Source organism: Cricetulus griseus, chromosome 2, assembly GCF_003668045.3.
Source record: "Cricetulus griseus strain 17A/GY chromosome 2, alternate assembly CriGri-PICRH-1.0, whole genome shotgun sequence".
NCBI classification, from domain to species: Eukaryota; Metazoa; Chordata; class Mammalia; order Rodentia; family Cricetidae; genus Cricetulus; species Cricetulus griseus.
In genome coordinates, this window is record NC_048595.1 from 446,831,711 (window position 1) to 446,852,774 (window position 21,064).

Below are 21,064 nucleotides of genomic sequence, written 5' to 3' on the forward strand. Positions count from 1 at the left end.
ACTTATTATAATTATTTGTTTGTTCATGGGCAAATCCTTGTTTTACTCATTGACCTGCATTCCTTTCATTCTTGAACACAATCCTCTGTCTGGTCCTTCCCACATTAGATCATGTGATATTAAGTCCTTCTATCTCCTCCAAATACTATTTTGCAAAGCAGAAATATTTGGTCAGTGCCACTAAAGTGCAAACATAGTCTAAAGAACATTAATTATTAATCTTTCACTATCTAACAATGTAAATATTTTGTTTATGATTAGGATTCAAACCCTTTTTACATCTCCCATCTTGTAAAACCTTTATGATAATGTTTTAATTTACAGCTCCACTCCCAAAGTAAAAATTAGTTTATACAAAGACCCTCATGATTTTTCAGATCTTTAAGTACTTAAGTGACCCGTCCATTATTTCTTGTCTCCATTTTCTTCTCTTCCATTCTTTTAAAACTAGTCAAACACAAAAGGCTATGAGGCCAGACTCTAGTCAATGCGGAAAAAGATCACAGTTAACATCTGTATTTTTAAAGGAATGGAGGACTTTCTGTCTCTAGTGTGCTTGCCAGCTGTGTTGTGTCTTGGTGTACATTTTCTGCAAAGACAATTGCCTTGCTAGGCTGCTTTGCTATATTCCCACATTCTTCAATGGCGACTGCATGAAGAAATGCAGCATTTCCACTCATATAAAACTGTTGACTGTTGCCCCGTTATTTTTTCTCATTTTCTGAGATCCCTTTAGCTTGTATCATCTATCTAGACTGATGGACACAGTCTGGATTGTTTCCTGGTGTAAGAAGGGACTTGGAGAGCCCATCCCACATGAAGGGATGTACTCTTGGCCTGGACACATGGGGAAGGGCCTAGGCCCTGCCGAGGATGATGAGATGGACTTTGGGGAGCCCCATTGAGGGCCCTACCCTGCCTGGGGAGTGGAAAGTGGATGGGGTGGGGGGCAGGTGGGGGCTGTGGAAAGGGTTGGGGAGAGGGGAGAGAGAAGGGATTGACATGTGAAGCAAGCTTGTTCTGAATTTGAACTAATAAAAAAAATTAAAAAATTAAAAAAAATCTTCATAATTTTCTTAAATTGTATACTATGTTGTCAAACAGCAGTGTACAAGTAGTGCACATTTACGGGATGGGGAGAAATGGACCATGTCTTTAAGGGGAGAGTATGCGGATCATTAAAGCCTGTGTAACAATAGTTGGAAGACTAGGCTACTCTCAAAATTTACATTTTATATTCACCATTCACCGAACCAATCACTTTTGTTCAAGTATGCAATTGCCTATAGGGATTGTGTTATTTATTGTTGAAATTGGGCCAAGTAAAAATGTTAGGTATATAATCCCTGTGGCACCTCTATTGTTTCTTTTGAAGATTTCTTTGTCTTTTTGAAACCACAATTCTCATTATATTTGCATTTTCACACTATTTGACAAATCTTTTAACAAGAGTTTTTATTTGAATTTTTTCTTAATGGAAACAAAATCTTTACATATATATTATACAAGCATATGAAGAAAAATCTAGGTGGTAAGAATGAAAGAAAGACGATATAGACTATGTGTGCTATATCATATGTACACACATACACCTATAAGTATTCTATGTGTGTCCTTCTGCATGTATTTAAACATCAGTCAATATTATTTTTTCCAACTCTAATTAATTACCACATGATCTTTCTAATAATATCCTATTGCTTATTTATAACCTCTCTTTTTATCACTAAGACATTTAACTTTACTTTCTACCATGTAGTTCATTAATTGCACAGTTTTAATAGAAATTGTGCTGGTTTCATAATTATTGACTCAAATTCATAATTTACAGTATAATAACTATATATGTTTTCTGTAGCCTTTATACCATATAGAGTCCCCTCACTTCTAAGGTTACATAGAAAAAATATTTTACCCACTCACTAATTACATTGATTTATGTATTTTACTTTGTATTCTGGTACACCCCATTCTGCTAACTCTTTGTTTTTATTTATATGTTAACTTTTTCTCTGAATTGTAAAATTCTAAAAACATCAATGACAATCTATGCTGGAGACGATGTGGAGAGAAAGGAACACTCCTCCATTACCGGTGGGAGTGCAAACTTGTAAGACCACTTTGGAAATCAGTATGGCGGTTGCTCAGAAAAATGGGAATCAGTCTACCTCAAGATCCAGCATCCTCTCTAGGGCATATACACAAATAATGCACATTAATACAACAAGGACATATGTTCAACCATGTTCATAGCAGCATTGTTTGTAATAGCCAGAATGGGAAGCAACCTAGATGCCCCTCAACTGAAGAATGGGTAGAGAAAATGTGGTGCATTTATACAATGGAGTACTACTCAGCAGAAAAAAAGCAATGGAATCTTGAAATTCTCAGGCAAATGGATGGAACTAGAAGAAACCACCCTGAGTGAGGTAACCCAGTCACAAAAAGACAAACATGGTATGTACTCACTTATATATGAATTTTAGACATAGAGCAAAGGATTACCAGCCTACAATCCTCTTCACCAAAGAAACTAGGAAACAAGAAGAACTCTAAGAGAAAAATGCATGGACCCCAGAGAATGGGAAGGGGCAGGATCTCATGAGCTAATTGGAAGCATGAGGGTAGGGGAGAGGGAGCTTCCAGAATGAGAGGAGGAGAAGAGGAGGGGAGAGGAGGAAATTGAGGAGCAGAAATGTTGAGTTGGGGGAAGAATAGAGGAGAGCAGGATGAGAGATATCATATTAGAGGGAGCCATTGTAAGTCCGAGGAGAGATCTGGCACTAGGGAGATTTCCAGAGATCTACAAGGATGACACGAACTGACAATCCAGGCAATGGTGGAGAGGATAGCCTAAATGCCCTTCCCCTATGATGAGAATGATGGCTACTTTGTATGCTATCCTAGAGCTCTGTCATCCAGTGGCTGATGGAAGCAGAAGCAGACACTTGCAGATATGCACGGAACTGAACTCTGGAAACTAGTTGCAGAGAGGGAAGAATGAAGATCAAAGGGGTCAGTACCAGGGTGGTGAAACCACAGAAACAGCTGGCCTGAACAAGGGGGAGCACATGGACCCCAGACTGCTGTCTGGGAGGCCAGCACAGGACTGATCCAGACCCCTGAACATGGATGTCAATGAGGAAACCTCCACACTCTAGGGGGCCCCGGTAGTGGATTAATATTTTTCCCTGGTGTAAGAAGGGACTCTGAGAGCCCATCCCACGTGAAGGGATGCTCTCTTGGCCTGGACACATGGGTGAGGACCTCGACTCAGCCCAGGATGATTTGGTGGACTTTGGGGAGCCACGTTGAAGGCCCTACCCTGCCTGGGGAGTGGAGGGTGAATGGGGTGGGGGGTAGGTAGGGGGTTGCGGGGAGGGGAAAGGGATTGACATGTGAAGCACGCTTGTTCCTAATTTGAACTAAAAAATTAAAAAAAAATAAAAAAGATAAAAAATTCTATGTTTTGAGAACTACATAATGTTCTCTGTTGACCAGTGCATCAAAGTTCCACTACCTCACCTCCTTCAGTATTTCGCATTCACAGCGTCAAGCCCTGGTCACCTCTCAATACATGGCTGGACACCTTTATCATCACTGTAGTTTTTTCTGTACACAATGTAACATGACCAGAAGTATAAATTATGTCACCTTTTCAAATTTCATTGTTTCATGTAGTGATGTTAATGTAGGCTACTTCAAATTTTTGCATAGATTTATATGGCTGCTTTTCATATCTAAATATTACCTTACTCTATTGATATACTTGGTAAAGAACATATTATTTAATGTAAGTTATTCATGATTGTGAATAGAACAGGAATGGAAATGTATGTCAGTAGGACAGCACATACCTAATATTTATGAATAAGACCCCAAGTTTCAATCCAATCACTACATCACATCCCATAAGAGTAGCCACTATAAATATTCACATGCAGTCATTTCTGAAACATGAATTTTTGAATAAATGAGCTCTATTTGCTTTCTTACCCAGCAAACACAGAAGTCATGTACATAATCATAATGATTTATCTCGGGTTCACAAACAATATGGCAACGTGATGAGGTGGTATGATACCTCTTCATGGCCTTATTTGGGATTTACCACAACCTGAAAAAAAAAAAAGGATCATTCAATTGGGGCCTGTGGTGGGAAACTACTTAGGAATGAAACACATTGGAATCAAGCTTATGAGAGAGCATAGTAAATAACCAGGCTTTTACTGGGCAATGGGAGATAAAAGGAGGTGTGTGAATCAGTCCCTTTTGCTTGTGTGCTTAGCATCCAGGTTTTACAGAGTTCTTCTGAGAAGCACGCACAGCAATAGAAAAGGCCTTCAGAATACAATATTTATAAATAGGAGTGGTAAATATTCAGGGAGGTGATTTTTGTATCCTATGGTAAAATCATGTTTTGTTTTCTGACAAACTGCCAAAGTATGTTCTGAAGTAGCTGTATTACATATCATTTATGCCAGGAAAAGATAAAACATTCTGATGCCTTATACCCTTGGCAGACACATAATCTGTTGTACTCTATCCCATGGAACCAGAATTAGTAATAAAATGAACAAGGTGTTTATAAATACAGAAATCTAAATTAATCTCGAGGAGGTATGTTGAATGACAAATACAAGTCTAGGAATTAATTATTGTATTATTTCATTTATAAAAGATTCTAGAAAATAAAATATATGGGATCAAGTGACAAGATACGTGGTTTCTGGATGCCAAGGAAGAGATGGGATGTGGTAGAAGTCTATTATGCTTGGAAAGAGAACTTGAATACTTATTATTTTTTAAAATATTTTGTCTTAGCTTTTAAAATTAATTATTCAAGAATTTCATGTTATTTATTTTGCATTTTGATTGTATTCAACCCAACTCTTCTATAATGCCTACCAGATTTATCCACCTATCTACCTACATCCTCTGTTTCTTTTTCTTTTTTTTCCTTTCCAACATAGTATTTTTATTGATTAATTGTGAATTTCACATCATGTACCTGAGTAACACTCACTTCCCAGTCCTCCCAGGTCCAGCCCCATCCTCCCTTGTAACATCTCCCACACCAAAAAATGAAGAGGAAAACAAGTCCAGTTTGTGTTATCCATCTATCTATTCACTGGGGCATGGTCAAACTCCCAGTAGCCAGCCCTTAAATAAAACTGAATCCTTTCCCTCCCAGACCCCGACAAGCCCTTAGTTGTGGAGAGCTATGCTTATGTAAGTGGAGTTCTTAATCGGTCTAGATAATAAAAGGCTGGAGTTAGATAAAGAGAGAAATGCCTAAAGATCAGAGAGTAGGAGAATGCAACAGTACACCTTAACTCCTAAGCATCTCTTGTTAGTCTCTGCTTATATAGTATTACTGCCAACCTATATCACTTCCTGCCTGTCTGTACAGACCTCTATGTTTAGCTAGTGGCAAACTCCATTCTCTGACCCCAAGACAGGCTGGATTTGTGCAAGAAAGATATCACCATACACTTCAGCATCCTTATCACCAGTTTTTGAGTTCTCTCTCTGGATGTAGCTTACTGGCTATGGTTACTTCAATAGTGCATCAAGTCCCATCCTACCTCTCATGGCTGGTTTGAATAGTTATTACTAATACCAATATTGTGTATTTTTTGGTTAGCATTAAGGATAATCATGTAAAGAGGTGATTGATTATCTGTATAAATATATGTCTCAAAATAATGTAAGCCCAGGAGAGGTGTCTTTAAAAGAATCAGTGACTCAAATAATAGAATATGCAGAAAGAATGAGTGTGAGAATCCTTCAGTTCTGTATTCTAGGTGTTGGGGAAAGCATGAGTGTGGGAACGCTGCTTTCAGAGGTCAGGTTACAGCTAAGCTTGGCTTTCTGCTTCATCTACAAGATTAAACAGAAACCTTTTCAGTGCAGTACTGTTTACTAGCCACAGCCTGAGTTCATAAAAGCGCAATCACTTGTCCTAAGCCATAGAACTGTACCAGAGAAAAAATGCATCACCTGCAAGCCAGGGTTTATGAAAACACTGTAACCTCACCCTTTCTCTTGCAGACTTGGTGTCAACATGCAGGGAAGTCTTGGAAGTGATTTTTCTTAGATGATGTGGTCTTTGTAATCCAGGACACAGAGTCTCTAAGGAGCACAATGACTTTTCCTCTCTTACGCTTGTAATTTTTGTAACAAGGAAACTCTTCTCCTTGCACAACAGTCACAGTATCTGCCGTGTGTGTTACAGCTGTTCTGCTACCATCCCAAGTGCAGCACTCTGCTAACTATCTTTATCCAGGGACCTGGAACAGCAGGATGGACAGCATACAGCCTAAGGGAATGACAGCCAATTCCAAAACCAGAATTAAAAGGACAATAAAAACAAAACTAAAGTATGATCTTATTTAGGGGTGTCATTTAAAGGGAGAGTAGCTATTCCTTGCCAGCCACATGTAATTAGAATCTAGTCATTTATGTGATGTTGTAACTAGTTCTCTTAATTAACTCTCAAGTGTTTTTTGAGAAACTGCAGGTAAGACTGTCCACAGCGAAAATGAGGAACAATGAATGTACTCTTATCTGAGTATGCAATGTTCTGCTCATGTAACCTCTAGTAATACAAACCGGAAAAGTATGCATAAGTGAAACTATGTACTTTAGCATATACAGTGGTATGCCAAAAAGTATATATGTATATATGAAGAACTATTAAATTGCCTAACTTCATTTTCAATTGGGAAAAATTACCACCCATACACACGCCCACACACATATAAATACATGACATTTTTCTTTTCCTTTACTTTTTTTGCTTCTGGAAAATCAAAAGAAATGTGGGAGGTAATTATTAACTCTAGCAGATAAAACACAAAATTTCAAAGTAAGGTAGACTTTATATTTCAGACCTGCTAGTGACTCAGAATATTTCTATCTCAGTCACCTTGGGCTATGATAACAAAATATCATGGAATGGATCACTAATATACAACAGATATTCATTTCTAATAGCATCTAAATTGAGGATGCTGATGGGGTGATCATCATTTGTGGCTTCTTTTGATACCCTCATATGGTACCCTCATTGATTTCTCCTAGCAGAAGGGATGCAGAGAATCCATACCCACCTTTAAGCTGTCAGGGACCATCCCTAATCCTGTTGCTGAGTTTGCAATACTAATAACGTAATTACTTCCTCAGGGTGACATAACTATTTCATTTGTACTTATTGACTCTGTTACCTCAGGTGGATTTCAGCATACCAATACTAGAGATAAGAACATGGCAACCATAGTGGTTACCATAAACATCATTCTAATTTGAGATCACCAAGAACCTTGACTTAGAAAAGAGTTGAGTCCTTCTAGAATGAGACACACCCTTAATAGAATATAGACTACTATATCTTGAGTTATAGAAAATGGTAAATAATGCTGTAATCAATTTCAGTGGGATTTAATTTGTCTTCCTAATGAGCTATGTAACCATACCCTGAACTCAATCATTTATGTCAGCATCACTTTGAATCACATAAAAAGCAATGTTCATGAATACAGTTTGAGTCTTAAGACTGACAGTTTAATAATGTTATTTTAAGCCTAGCATGGGGTGGGGGTCATGTGCTTAGCCCTAGTCTCACAGCAGCAACAACAAAAAGTAATTTTAATTATTTAAATAATTAGCAATTTATTTAGTTAAATGTATAATTTTAGTTAAATTATCTCCTTGACCAAGCCATTTTTCACACAATGATGCACAGTATATTGGGTCAAATAGCAAATATCATACATACTAAGTACATTTTGGACATTTGCATTCACAAACAGCATTGTTGTATAGTTTTATTATGTAGTGGTACATAGAAATTTATACGACCATATTTACTCAAGTATTCGTTATCAGTTCAAATACTGACAAAATGCTAAACTTTAAAATTGTTCTTTCAGCCCCATAACTACCACCACATTTCCTAGCTGTGTGAGGGGCATTGAAGGTGTTAAAAATCAGAGGAACTTGTCTTCCCATGCTCCTAGGCATCTGTCAGCTCTGCAGGTGCAGGCTATGCTAACTTCACATTGTCCAATGTGACAAACTTCATTATTTTCCGTTTTAGGACCAGACTCTGTATCTCTGTATTTAAATCCTGGCTCAGCATTTAACTTTCCACTGACCTTAAACAATGAATTGGTGGTAGTTCTATAGAGCTCTTGTAAAGGGACATTTAGTTAAGACTCTCTCAGGTTAAGAGTGTGGCTCAGCCGCAGTATTTAATTTCAAAGACTGGGGGAAAAATAAGAATGAGTGAGTGGAGGAATGCCTGGAATCTCCTAGGTACTTAACAAATGTGACTAGGTCAATGAATAATTATGATCCTGTCTGTGGTTTTCATTTCCTACCGAAACTTCATATACAGCTATATTTTGTATTAATTGGCAAGAGATATGCATTTTCTCATAGATAATGATAGAGACCAGGATTAGCAGAATAACTGTTATATGCTGTTTTGTCCTAGGAGATAAAGTTCAACAATGTGACAAAATAGTGAATACAATACTTGGGTTAAAATAGCAAGTGAAGCATATGGTTTAGGAGACGGATATGCCACTGGGGTACAGATCCATGTCCTGTACTCTTCAATGTCCTCTTTTAAGAAGCTCCTATCACTTTCTAAGTTGCAAATTGATTTGATTTTCATGTGTTAGTCACATTTTCATTTACTTTCTCATCACATTAGCACAGTTCCATGTTGTCTTTATTTCTGTGAACCACATACTATGTTGCAACTTTAAACATAGCTATAGAAACTGAACAAGCTCTGAAATTTTATTAATATTTATATGGGGTTGGTATTATGTAAAATTTTTATTCATGACTCAAAAGAGCTTCTGATGATACTCCAATAAATTAGCATGACCTTTAAATAAAAATGATAAGTCATAATCTCATTTCAGTGATTAGAGATTGGACCATTGACCCCAATCTTTGTATGATCCTCTTGAGCTGAAACCTGTGTCTTTTGAGAGAACTTATACATTCTAACACTGCTGCTTCAAATTCTTGGGATCCTAGCAATAAACCTGCATGGGGTGTTCTGAGTTGCAGAGGATAGCAGACTTCACTCTTGTAAGATGGAAGAGTCTTGGCTGAATTTGAACTAAAAAACCACTGAAGAATATACACCTTTAAAACAGATATTAATCAGACATGGAAAAATTGCTATTAGAGTATGATGTGTGAATAAGAGTGTCAGGGCAAAGCTATGATATAATATCACAACTGATCCTTTGTATCTCACAAGGACCAATAAATGTCCTATTGACTCAATCACAAGTTGCCAGTTGATCTAGAGTCACTGCCACTATACAAGACAAATCTAAACAGTGACCATTGTTTTATGATTTAATCATGGGGATATATTTGATCTCGAACATTTCCAAAAAATAGTTCATGTATGAACAAACCCTAACCACCAACCTGCCTCTTTCTATACTCATTTTTCTGCCCCAGAGTCCAAGTAGCAGGGTAGTCACATGACTTGTCCAGCTGAATTTCTGAAGCTCTTCATGGTGGCCCATGGCTGTTTTCACATTCTTTCTTGCTATCAGCCAGGTAGAAAGCAAATGCAGCAGGATTGCTACCTGCATTCCACTGTGAAGATACCTGGAGTTCACAAGGCTATGGAAGGAACTGAACTACTAAGGAGTCATCAGTGCAAAAGCAGTCTTTCACAACACTGAATAAAAATCTGAAAACAATGAACATCTGATTTCATTAAGGCAAAAAAATGCACTTTTACGTATTTTTCTAAACTACACCTATAAACTTCCTCTTCTGTCTGTGAGAACTGAATGTGTAATATCAGAATGATAAAACACTAAGATTTTGGAGAACTACCATATATGATACATATGTGTAGCAGTTTAGTGCTGTCTCCTAACTGCACACAATTCAAAGGATGTTGTCCTGCTGGGATCCCATGATGATTGGACTCAGAACAAGATGGCAACTCAAATAACTGCATGAGTGTGGTGTTAGCTTTTCTAGAGTGATCATATTATGGTACATCCTAGAATGCTATGATTTACTCATAGAAATACCGTAAGTGTGGAAAGAGGAAGGCTATACATTATAGAACCCAACAGAGAACTAAGTATGAGAGGTCTGATTTGGATTGGTTGGAGCACACCCAGCCCTGCAATAAATGTGTGAATCCATATTAGTATTGCCATTTTAAAGTCAATGGCTGCATAGTACATCTTTAATTTTTGGAGAATAATTAACACAAAATCTGAGTCAGAATAATCATTCAAAACTACTTGCTGAATTAACAATTTATCAATAAGAATTGATAGAGACAGAGACAGAAAAATAGAGACAGAGAAAACAATTTATGTTTGCCAAAGTTTTAGCTATTCTGCAGTATGTATGTTTCTTGGAGCATTTTCAAACTTAGAAGGAATATATAATTCCCCCAAAATACTAACAAATGTTGATTTGAACACCATCTTGGTGACTAACGGGTGACATATAATTGATAATTTATTATGGTTATAGCATATGTTATTGCAGTCTTTAGACATTGGAATTTATAATTATCCCTAAAGATTATACTACTGTGTACCAGATTTAGTTATTTAAAGATTCACAATTCGGTTTTTTCCCTTTGGAAAGAAATTTTATGAGAAGGTGACTTTTCAGGCTTTAGAGGAACATTAGGGAAAGTAAAACAGGTAAACACTAGTATATTATTATTTAAGTCTAAACAACATCTGTTTTTAATGCTATCATTTCACTCATTAAATTTCACCTCACAATAACCTACAAACTAGCGGAAAGTCATTCCAATTTAGAGATAAAGGATATGGTTAGGAAGGCCAAAGAAATGATTTCTTTTTGTATAGTAAATGGAAATTGCAGGCTTATTTTAAAAAGTAGTATTTTGAGACCAAAGCTAACATAGAAAATGAGGGATAGTTTTTCAGACCTGAAATTCAGCAAATTCATTTATTATTTTATAACCACTAGGCATTAACCATTAACATGCTGTTGTAAGTTATCATTTCACCATAAAATGAAGTTTGTTAATAGTTTAGAAATTCTGAATTATACTCAAAAGCTTGGAAGTCATCATTCTTCTTGTAGTAGAAAAAGAAAGAAGAGTTAAAAATAACAATTCTTCATAAGTCCATCACTGAATTGAGGTCATGCAGAAAACTCTGCCCTCACCCCCTGCCACCCGCTCCCCTTCGTAGACAAGAGAATAAGCAGGATCATTCTCTCTAGAAAATAGCTTCAAGGATCAAGTTAACGCTAATGGTTTACTGCATGCTGATTATTAATTAACTTTAGGGATAAAGTCTCCTGAGGCTTCTTCATGGAATGTGCCAAAGGGGCCCCATTAACATTAAATTTATGTTTTATTGTTATTGTTTATTACTCACTATTACTGCTCTTTGTTATTATTATGACTGCTTTGGATGTCTCTGTGTGTATGCATGTGTATGTTTGTGAGAGTATATGTGTGTATGTTTGTGTGTGTATGTTTGTGAATGTGTGTATATGTGTATTTGTGTATGTCTGTGAATTTGTGTGTGCATGTGTGAGTCTGTGTGTGTATGTTTTTGAGTGTGTGTGTGTTTATGTATGTATGTATGTATGTATGTATGTATGTATGTATATGTATATATGTTTGTGTGGGCATGTATGTGTGTAAGTGTGTATGTTTGTGAGTGTGTGTATGTGTGTGTTTATGTTTGTTAGTGCATATGTGTGTGTGTATGTGTGTGGGTGTTTGTGAGTGTGTGTGCATATATGTGCGTATTTATGTGTATATGTGTATGTATGTTTATGCTTTTGTGTGTATGTTTCTGAGTGTGTATGTGTGTGAATTTGTATGTGTATGTGTTTGTGTTTGTATGTTTGTGAATGTCTGTATGATTGTGTTTATGTATGTGTGTATGTGTAAGTATGTGTGTGTATGTATGTGTATATTTGTGTGTGTATGTTTATGATTGTGTGTGTATGTGTCTGAATTTGTGAGTGAATGTTTGTGTGTATGTGTGTGTATGTTTGTGTGTGTATTTGTGTGTGTGTCTTTGTGAGTGTGTGCATGAATGTGTGTATACATGTGTATATATGTGTATTTATGTTTATGTTTGTGTATGTATGTTAGTGATTGTGTGTATATGTGTGTGAATTTGTGTGTGTATGTGTGCATGTTTGTGTCTGTGTGTTTGTGAGTGTGTGTATGTTTGTGTATGTTTGTGTGTATGTTTGTATGTATGCATGTATGTGTAATTATGTGTGTATGTATGTGTATATTTGTGTGTGTATGTTTGTGATTGTATTTGTATGTGTGTGAATTTGTGTGTGTATGTGTGTGTATGTTTGTGTGTGTGTTTGTGTGCATGCACACACTCATGAATGTGTGTGTGTGTGTGTGTGTGTGTGTGTGTGTGTGTGTGTGTGTGTTTGAATACAGGCATATGAATGAAGGGCATGAGTGTGGAGACCAAAGGACAACTTTGCTTTCAGGTCTCAATTATCTCTTCTCTGTGGGTTCTGGGAATGGAACTCTGGACACCATGCTTCTCAGCAAATTGTTTGACTGGCTGAGCCTTTTTGCTGGCCCCTTCATTAGATTGTAATAGTGAAAAATTGTGTCATATTTAAGGCAGTTAGGAGTAAATGCACTCATTTTGAAATATAACCGTAACTTTTTGGTTGCTATTCTAAACATGCCTGTTATAAAATGTTAACAGTTTTAATAAAACTTGTCTAATATGAGGGTGAAAATTTAAAAAACTGGAGTCCTATTTAGATGTCTTCTCTCTCTTAAAGGTTGATAAACTAAGAGATTGTAGGGATTTCATAAAGCAAAGTTCAATAGACTCTGTGTCATTAAAACAAATGATTTCCCTAGAAACTCTATCTAAGTCATCATCTGTGACTTCAGTCTTTTCGTATGTAATCCACCAATACCTAAATTGAGGACCAGCTTCTATTGTTGCTAGAATTTATAAGAGGAAGTTATAAATTATACTATAGCCTTATTACCCTTGTCTTAAGGTGCTAGTTAACTTGCCTGACTAGTGTTGTTAAAGTGGGTGGGAAGTATATAATGAATATTCTAGTGATGTTTGCTTATGGAGATTTCTGAGCAAATATTTTCTTGTTTGTTTTTGCTGCTTATAATATAGGGTGAGAGGTGAGAGTTGAATTGGACAGTGAATGGTTAAATAAAAAGAAAACACCATTCAATATGAAACAATTAAGATGGTCTGCATTCTGAAGAAGACCAAAGTTTCGTGTTAACAAGGGAGATACAATGTGTGGTTCATTAAGACATTCATTTAATGCCTCAGATTGAATATTGAGTTATATGGGAAGAATTGCTGGAGAAGGCCCTGACAGTCGACACCTTCTTGATGTCCACAAACAACTGCCCAAGTTCCTGAAGATTTGGAACCAGAAGAAATATTGACAAGTTAGGTTTAAAGAGACATAGACAAAATGAAACATAATAATAGCTCTAAGGTAGAGACTCGGGTACAGAGACTTGACATAAAACACCTCTCCAGTGATTGATAGAGCAGAATTATCATCCAGCAGCTTCAGAGGATACAGCAACAAGCCACCCTGGTCTTTGGTCATTTAAATATAATAGCATTGTCACTGTGGGGCTATGAAATGATTTTTATATCATTCTCTTCCCCTTCCTTTTCACCCTCCTTTCCTTTTCTGCTATTCTTCCAATAATGTAACTACTTTGGATAAAGGACCTAATCTACATTGGTCTTTTTCCTGTATGTTTGACGCAAATACATTGTCTTTGGTTTCATGGTTTGCAGATGTTGAATATTCTGATCTGTGATAAATCATATCCTAACTATCACCTCTAAGGGATTTGCCATCAAGACTGTGAATTCATAGATACTGCTGGAACAATGAAAGACAAATGCAGGTAGCATCAAGATGGGATGACTATATTTTACAGAGAAGAAGAATCTGTATTTTGGGAGGCCAAGGAGTCAAAGAATAGATTATTTATAGTTGGATTGTGTACCTCCAATATAGACGTTAAATTCCTGTCTCCAATGTCTATGCCGGTGATGTATTAGAAATAGGCAGTGAAACTTTTAAATTTGTTTTAAATTAAAATAAATCCACTAAATGAGGGCTAAACAAATATAACTTTTAGGAGAATAAAATAAACCTTTAGATACAAAGACAGAAACAGAGTGTAACACCACGGGGAATTAAAGGTATAGAGACAAGATAGCTCTGTAAATACAAGGTTCAGGCCAGACCTACACTACCATAAACACCAGAAACCCTATGCTTCCAGAAGCTGGAACATGCATGGAAACATCTTTCCCTTGAGGTTTTGTTGAAAGCACACCTCTACCCAACTCTAACTCACACTTCTAGAACTGTAAGCTAGGAAAGAATAAATTTATACTGTTTTTAATTATTTTTACCTCATTCAACATCTCCAAAATAGTGTTTTTGTTTTTCTTTTTTGAGGCAGTGTTTCTCTGTGTAGCTTTGGAGCCTATCCTGGCACTTACTCTGGAGACCAGGCTGGCCTCACAGAGATCTGCCTGCCTCTGCCTCCCGAATGCTGGGATTAAAGGTGTGCTCCACCAATGCCTGGCCCCAAATAGTGTTTTCTTTAAAAGGATTGCCTCAATTTTATATTAACTTACATTCAAACACTTCTTCACAAGTTTTGTTTATATAATATGATAGAATGAACAATTGATCATACTATTAGCAATGATCCAAGGTTTATTACTGCCATTACTACAATACTTAACTCCAACTGACATGTGATGGATGTTTCCTCAAACATGTTTGAGACTATAGATACTGATGTACTTCTCCAGATAATATTATTTAGTGATGATATTATTTTCCTGATAAGATTTGTAGTTTCCTCATTTCTATTTGAAAGAAAAACATAGAATGGCATCATTTCTTAGATTATTTAACCCAACTTTAAAAGGTAAAGAGCTAACCAAAATGGAAAGTAAAATAATCAAGTGAAAAGAATCTCATGGCAGGTCTTCATACTCTCCAAAGTTGTTATATTCATCTTTTTCATCCATGCTATTTTTTTTCTCTCAAAAACACTAGGAGCATAAATGTATATGAAAAAATGAAAAAAATATTTTTTTCAAAAGCACACATAGCTAATTAGGATGAAAGCAAACATAAAAATGCAGCTTGCTTTCTTTCCAGTCATAAATACCACTTAAAAGTGTGGAAATACAAATTTTATTTTATTGGTATTCAGATTTTCCATAAATAAAAAATATTGTTCATAAAAAGGTTATATAGCTACTTGTAGGATATCTATTACTGTGTCTGCAGTAAGAACAATCTAGCTCCTTTACAAAAGCAAAACCAAAAAACTTTCCAAAGGAAATTTGATTAAAAGCAATGTTTTGAAAGCAGAGAAAATGCATTCATATTTTTAAAAATTTTAACTAAATAATCATTGCTTATATAATTTTGATAAAAATGCAATTATATTGGCTTTAACAAGTTTTGTTTTGTAGTCATGTATCAATTCTGTAAAAGATTTCATGTTATTTGTTTAGGTTAGGCCTTGTTCTTGTGTCTATATTTTTTAACCATTCTGCCCTCAAATAGACATTAATTACATACAAGCTAGGTACAATTATATCTCATGAGTAGTGATTTATAAATTTACAACTTTTGTTTAATTTTGTTTTGTTTTTCGAGACAGAGTTTCTCTGTGACTTTTGGAGGCTGTCCTGGAACTAGCTCTTGTAGACCAGGCTGGTCTTGAACTCACAGAGATCTACATGCTTGTGCCTCCCGAGTCCTGGGATTAAAGATGTGTGCCACCACCGCCAGGCAAATTTACAACTTCTATATGAGAGTTTTCAATTATGTACTTAAGAGTGAAATATGGAATTTTACTAACGGATGGCAGAATTAACATGCCTTTTTCCAATTGTTTCAGGTTTATTTTTTTTCTATAAAAACTGATTTTTACTGCTATGGATGCCAGTGAAATGTGGAAAGTAAATTATTTAGAATAGTAATAGTAGTGTGATGAAAATAATCCAATCCTAGCCTGTGATTTCTACTCATTTCTCTAAAATGATCTCTGGTTTTATCAATGCTTCCCGACTAGTAAATGTTTAATATTTTTGTCTAGATTTTACCTAGTGTTTTGCTTTATGTCATTTTCAAAGTTTAAAACTTTGGAGGTTTGGTTTTTGGTTGTTTGATTTTTGGGACAGTCTCACTAAGTAGCCAAGACTGATCTCAGACTCACTGTCTTCTTGTTCGAGTCTCTTGATGCTGTTATATGGGATGCGTGACTGTCTAGATTGTTCCCATGTCTTCTTTATTTAAGTATATGTTTCTCTTCTTTGGTTATGTCCACTCTGTTAAGGGCAAGTTCCATCAACTTATTTTGAGATAATTGATGCAAGAATGGAATCGGTGTAAAAGTGATGGTAGACCTTCTATTCAAGTTTAAAGAGAAGAGCAACTTGAAAGGGCAAGAGCAAAGGTATTTCACCTTATCATTATATAATTAAAAATTCCTGTGTTATGGTTGGGATCTTAACTATTCCCTGAAAGTTTAGGTCTAGGTCCGAAACTAGTAGTGCTGCTAAGAACTAATTGTAATTAAAAGTCAGCACTATTCCAGAAAGTTAGTTCATTGGAAGATACTCTGAGCCAAATAAAAACATCAGCTCTTTCCTCTGTGTTTTGTTATATCCTGGCTCAGAGCATCTTCCAATGAACACTTTCCTTTATCGGTGTCCTGCCATGTAACACCATCTTCTCCAAAGTCCACAGTTAGCAGGGCCAAGAAAAACAGTTTGAAATCATTTTCTCATGGCTCTTGTTGTCATGACACAACCCTGAGATCATGAATTTTTTTCAGTTGGTTTTATTAGCATATGTTGATTATATACTATAACAATTTTTATTGTGACACTTTCATGCCTGTACATAGTGTAGGACCGTCATGTTCACACTGTTTCCCTCTGTATTTCTGACTCAATTCTGCTGAAAACCTTCCTTTTCCCAACCAGTTGCTTTCATATTTTTATTTTCCTCGGTGAGCCAATGAGATCAATGAGGGTGACTGACAAAAGCATGCATGAGGGCTTGCTCATAACAGCATGGACCCTGTCAGTGGCTACATCACTGGAAACATCTGTATCACCTCATCAAACAGCAGGCATTCTTTACAGGGCCAGAAACAACTTGGAAAGAAAAATATTATTGGTGTCTCAGTTTGGGAAACCTTTTCCTTTCTCTCTGCAATTCTCCATCAATCAGATGGTGCTGGCATTCTCAATGGTCCCTTAGGTCTTAGTGGGAAATGACTAACTTTGATAAACTGCACCAGAAATAAAGGCTTTCTCTTTAGAATGTCACCAGGCCTCCTCTTGGTTCCTTCCTCATGTGATTTCCTATTCAGGAATCCTGAAGAGCACAGAATAGAGGTATTCATGTCAAATAGATGAGAACATAGTTTCCAGCAGGGAGAATGAACACTGGCTAAAGAGAACACAGCACCAACCTACCTTTTAGGTAGGTTTTGTACTATTTTTTAAATCTGTGGATAAAATAGCTTTCCATGGGGGAATTTTCTTATTTAGATAATTAACAGAGTCATTGGATTAACTCTGAGAAAAAGATAACCATGGGTATCTCTCTGGACAGTAATCTTATACCTCATGTAGCTACATTGGACCTAAGATATGATTCAGATCCCATTATTTTGGCCGAGTCCTGAGGTTTTTGTACCTGGTTTCACAAACTCCTGACTCTGAGAGAGATTTCCACCTACAATGAACAGCAAACATGCTCTTATCTAGATACCCAATTAAAATAAGATGAATTCCTTAACAAGGACTTTATCTATGATGAAATCCACCTATGTTAACTGTGTAATTTATATCACTGTATGGCTATCTTTGAACTTGCACAGAATTTTCCATGATGGTGAAATGTGGACATTTTCTTTTGCCTTGTTATATAAATGATGAAACGTCTTGTTTTTTTCTTTCACAAAAGGGAAAACAGCATCCCTTTGATTCATTAATTAAAAACTACCATAGCAGAAGTTAAATCACCTGACAAATGAATGAAGAATTGCAGGATACTCTGCAGATGTCAATTAGAATATCTGGCACCATGTTACTTCCTGCTAATAGGAACTGCTGTAACAGAGGAAAGCTAAATTAAACTCTAAGGCTTTGGAAACTTTAAGATTAGAAACTTTTAAGTGAAATTCTTGATGAAAAAAAAACTTATGTGACAGAAACATTTAGCCAATTTAACACAAGCAAGGGAAATGTTGCTTACCTAGAAAATGTTAATTTTGTTTTCATTAGCAGAAAGAAAGTGCATAGCTTACAACAATGGAATCTATAAGCAGAAGGCAATTAATTTTTATTCTGGATGAGAGGTCTTTTAATATTCTAGCTGTAGGACAAGGGATTTGTACCATAACACTTCTTCAAGGACTTTTAGAAAATTTTGAGTTTAGAATAAAATTGCCCTGGCTTTTAAATATTTACCCCTTAGGATATTTTCATTTTCACTAAGTGGTTATTTTCAACTCAGAATAGTTCTTGTCTCATATTTTCTATTTTCTTTTTTAAAGATGCAGACATTGTATTTTCGAATGGTTGAAATATCGTTATTAAAATCTTATAATGACTCATATATGCATAATACCTAGATAAAGTATAACAAAAATAACTTTTAGGCCTTGAAGATATTTATTTGAGTTGACATTCTAAGAAGTTCATGTGACTCCCATAGCAATGTAGATTATTTTTGTTGCACGTGGTTGCCTCTCAGAAGTTGAAGGAAAACCCTATTTCTGAAGATACATTTCTTATTAATGCTTCCTTGTATGCAATTGCTTACATAATCATGTACTTCAAGACATTCCTGTTAAGTGAAGAAGACCTAGACAGTGTGATTTTTCATAAGCAATGGTTATGGTGAAGTATATTCAATGTATTCTTTTACAAAATCTCAAAAGAGTAAAAGTAGGCATAACATATGCTTCAGCTATGCCACTGCTGGCCATATACCCAAAAGACTTTCCATTCTACTACAGAGATAATTGCACAAACCGTTCATTGCTGATCTAATTGCCATAGCTAAGAAATGGTGTCAGCCTTGATGTCCATCAACTGCTGGTAAAGAAAATATAATATATCAACAGAATGGAATTCCTTTTTGACTTTCAAGAAAAATAGAATTATAAAAATTTAGGAAAATGGATAAAACAGCGAGGGAACTCAAGCCCAGAAAATACAAATTCTCACTAATATGGGGATGATAGCTTCAATTTTTAAAATGTTTGTTTGATTAAATTTAAATATCTATAAACAACTAAAAAATAGAAAGAGGCTATGATGGTGTGTGTATGTGTGTGTGTGTGTGTGTGTGTGTGTGTTTAGGCCTTAAAGGGGTGTTGTAATACACATAAGATATGAATATAGAGGAAGAGAATATTGGGGGAGGCCAGGATTAAACAGTGATATTGGTGGGGTATGGAAATCAGGAGTTTAGGAGAGGGTTAAGCAAAAAGATATATTAAGATGCCTCACTGAAACCTATTACTTTATAAGCTAACCCTAAAATATAGCATAATACTAAAAGTGAATCTGAACAGTTGTACTGTGGATGAGTGGAAATACTGACTCCAGAAGCCATTTGTCTTTAAAGGCAAATCCCATTTCAGGCTTTTAAGTTAAAAGAAACCATGAGTCAGAGAGTTCGGGCAACCAGAGAGATCCATAGATGAAGAAAATTTCTCCATCTCTGGAGTTTACACGAGGAAAGACAGTCCTGCTAATGTTGCCTCCAATGAACACTGAAACACACTGTATTTTAAAATTACAAAGTACAGCATATTACATTTGCAACATTTTGTTTAAAGCACTGTAGGGAGCTGCAGAAAACCGCACCCAAAAGATGGCGCCGGTTTCCGCCCTCCGCCAGCCCGACGGCGAGCGCTCTCTGTGGTAAACAACTCCAAATTAGGCAAAGGTCATGTATCCTCTTAATTCTGCTTGGAGACAACCTATCCTGGCACGCCACGTAGGGTTAGGTGATTGGTAGATGTAGACTATATCAGTCCCCATCTCCCTCGGCCCGGGGCCGCCGCCTCCATTATACATTGTACAAAGCAAAGAGGTTCCCGATTAAACTGTGTTTAAAGAAGATTCCTCGGTGTGGTGTCTTTCTTGCTGGTCAAGGGTGGACACCGCAAGTGGTGGCCCGTACGGGGAATCAGAACTTCTCACAGTCGGGAGTAAGTTCCCAAGGTAAGTGGAACTGTAAAGTCCAAGGTGAATGCGGAGATAGGTCTCCGGTAAAGGAGCACCAAGGTCCTCAGGAAAGAGGCGATAAAGTCTCCGATAAAGGAGCAACAAAGCCCTCGGGAAAGAGGCGGTAAAGTCTCCGGAAAGGAACAACACTGTTCGCGACAAAAGCGAACCGAAAATAAAAAACCTCGCTTCTGCTTTAATTTGCAGAGTGAGAGTAAGTTAATGGACCCCGCTTTATAGTGGTGATTTGGCTGCTTTTTAACATCGCAGTGTGGGCTTTTGTTTTCTGGTGGTGTTATCCGACTTACAGTGAGAAAACAAAGGAGAAACAGAAAAGGGTTAAGAAGCGAGTTTATCCTTCTCTAGGAAGGTTGAAAAAGGAGTTAAAAGAACCAGGAGAGGATTCAGAATCAGAGCAGGATATATGTGAGGATGAGGACATCATGGAGAAAGAGGAGGAAGAGATTATTGAGCTCATGGAAAAACATTCATTAAAAGTATCAGAAAAACAGCGTCCTAAAATGGCGACTGTAAAGCAAGGGCACCGCCCTACCGCTCCTCCCCCCTACTGCTCGAAAGAGGAAGTAGGAGATCCTGGTTGCTCCACCTTCTGTCTGGAAGTGTGGCGTATGGTTCGCACTGAGTTTCGGGTTACTCGACCACTGGCTTATCCAGTTTTTACAGACGGTAACCAACAGAGATATCATGAACCAATTGACTTTAAA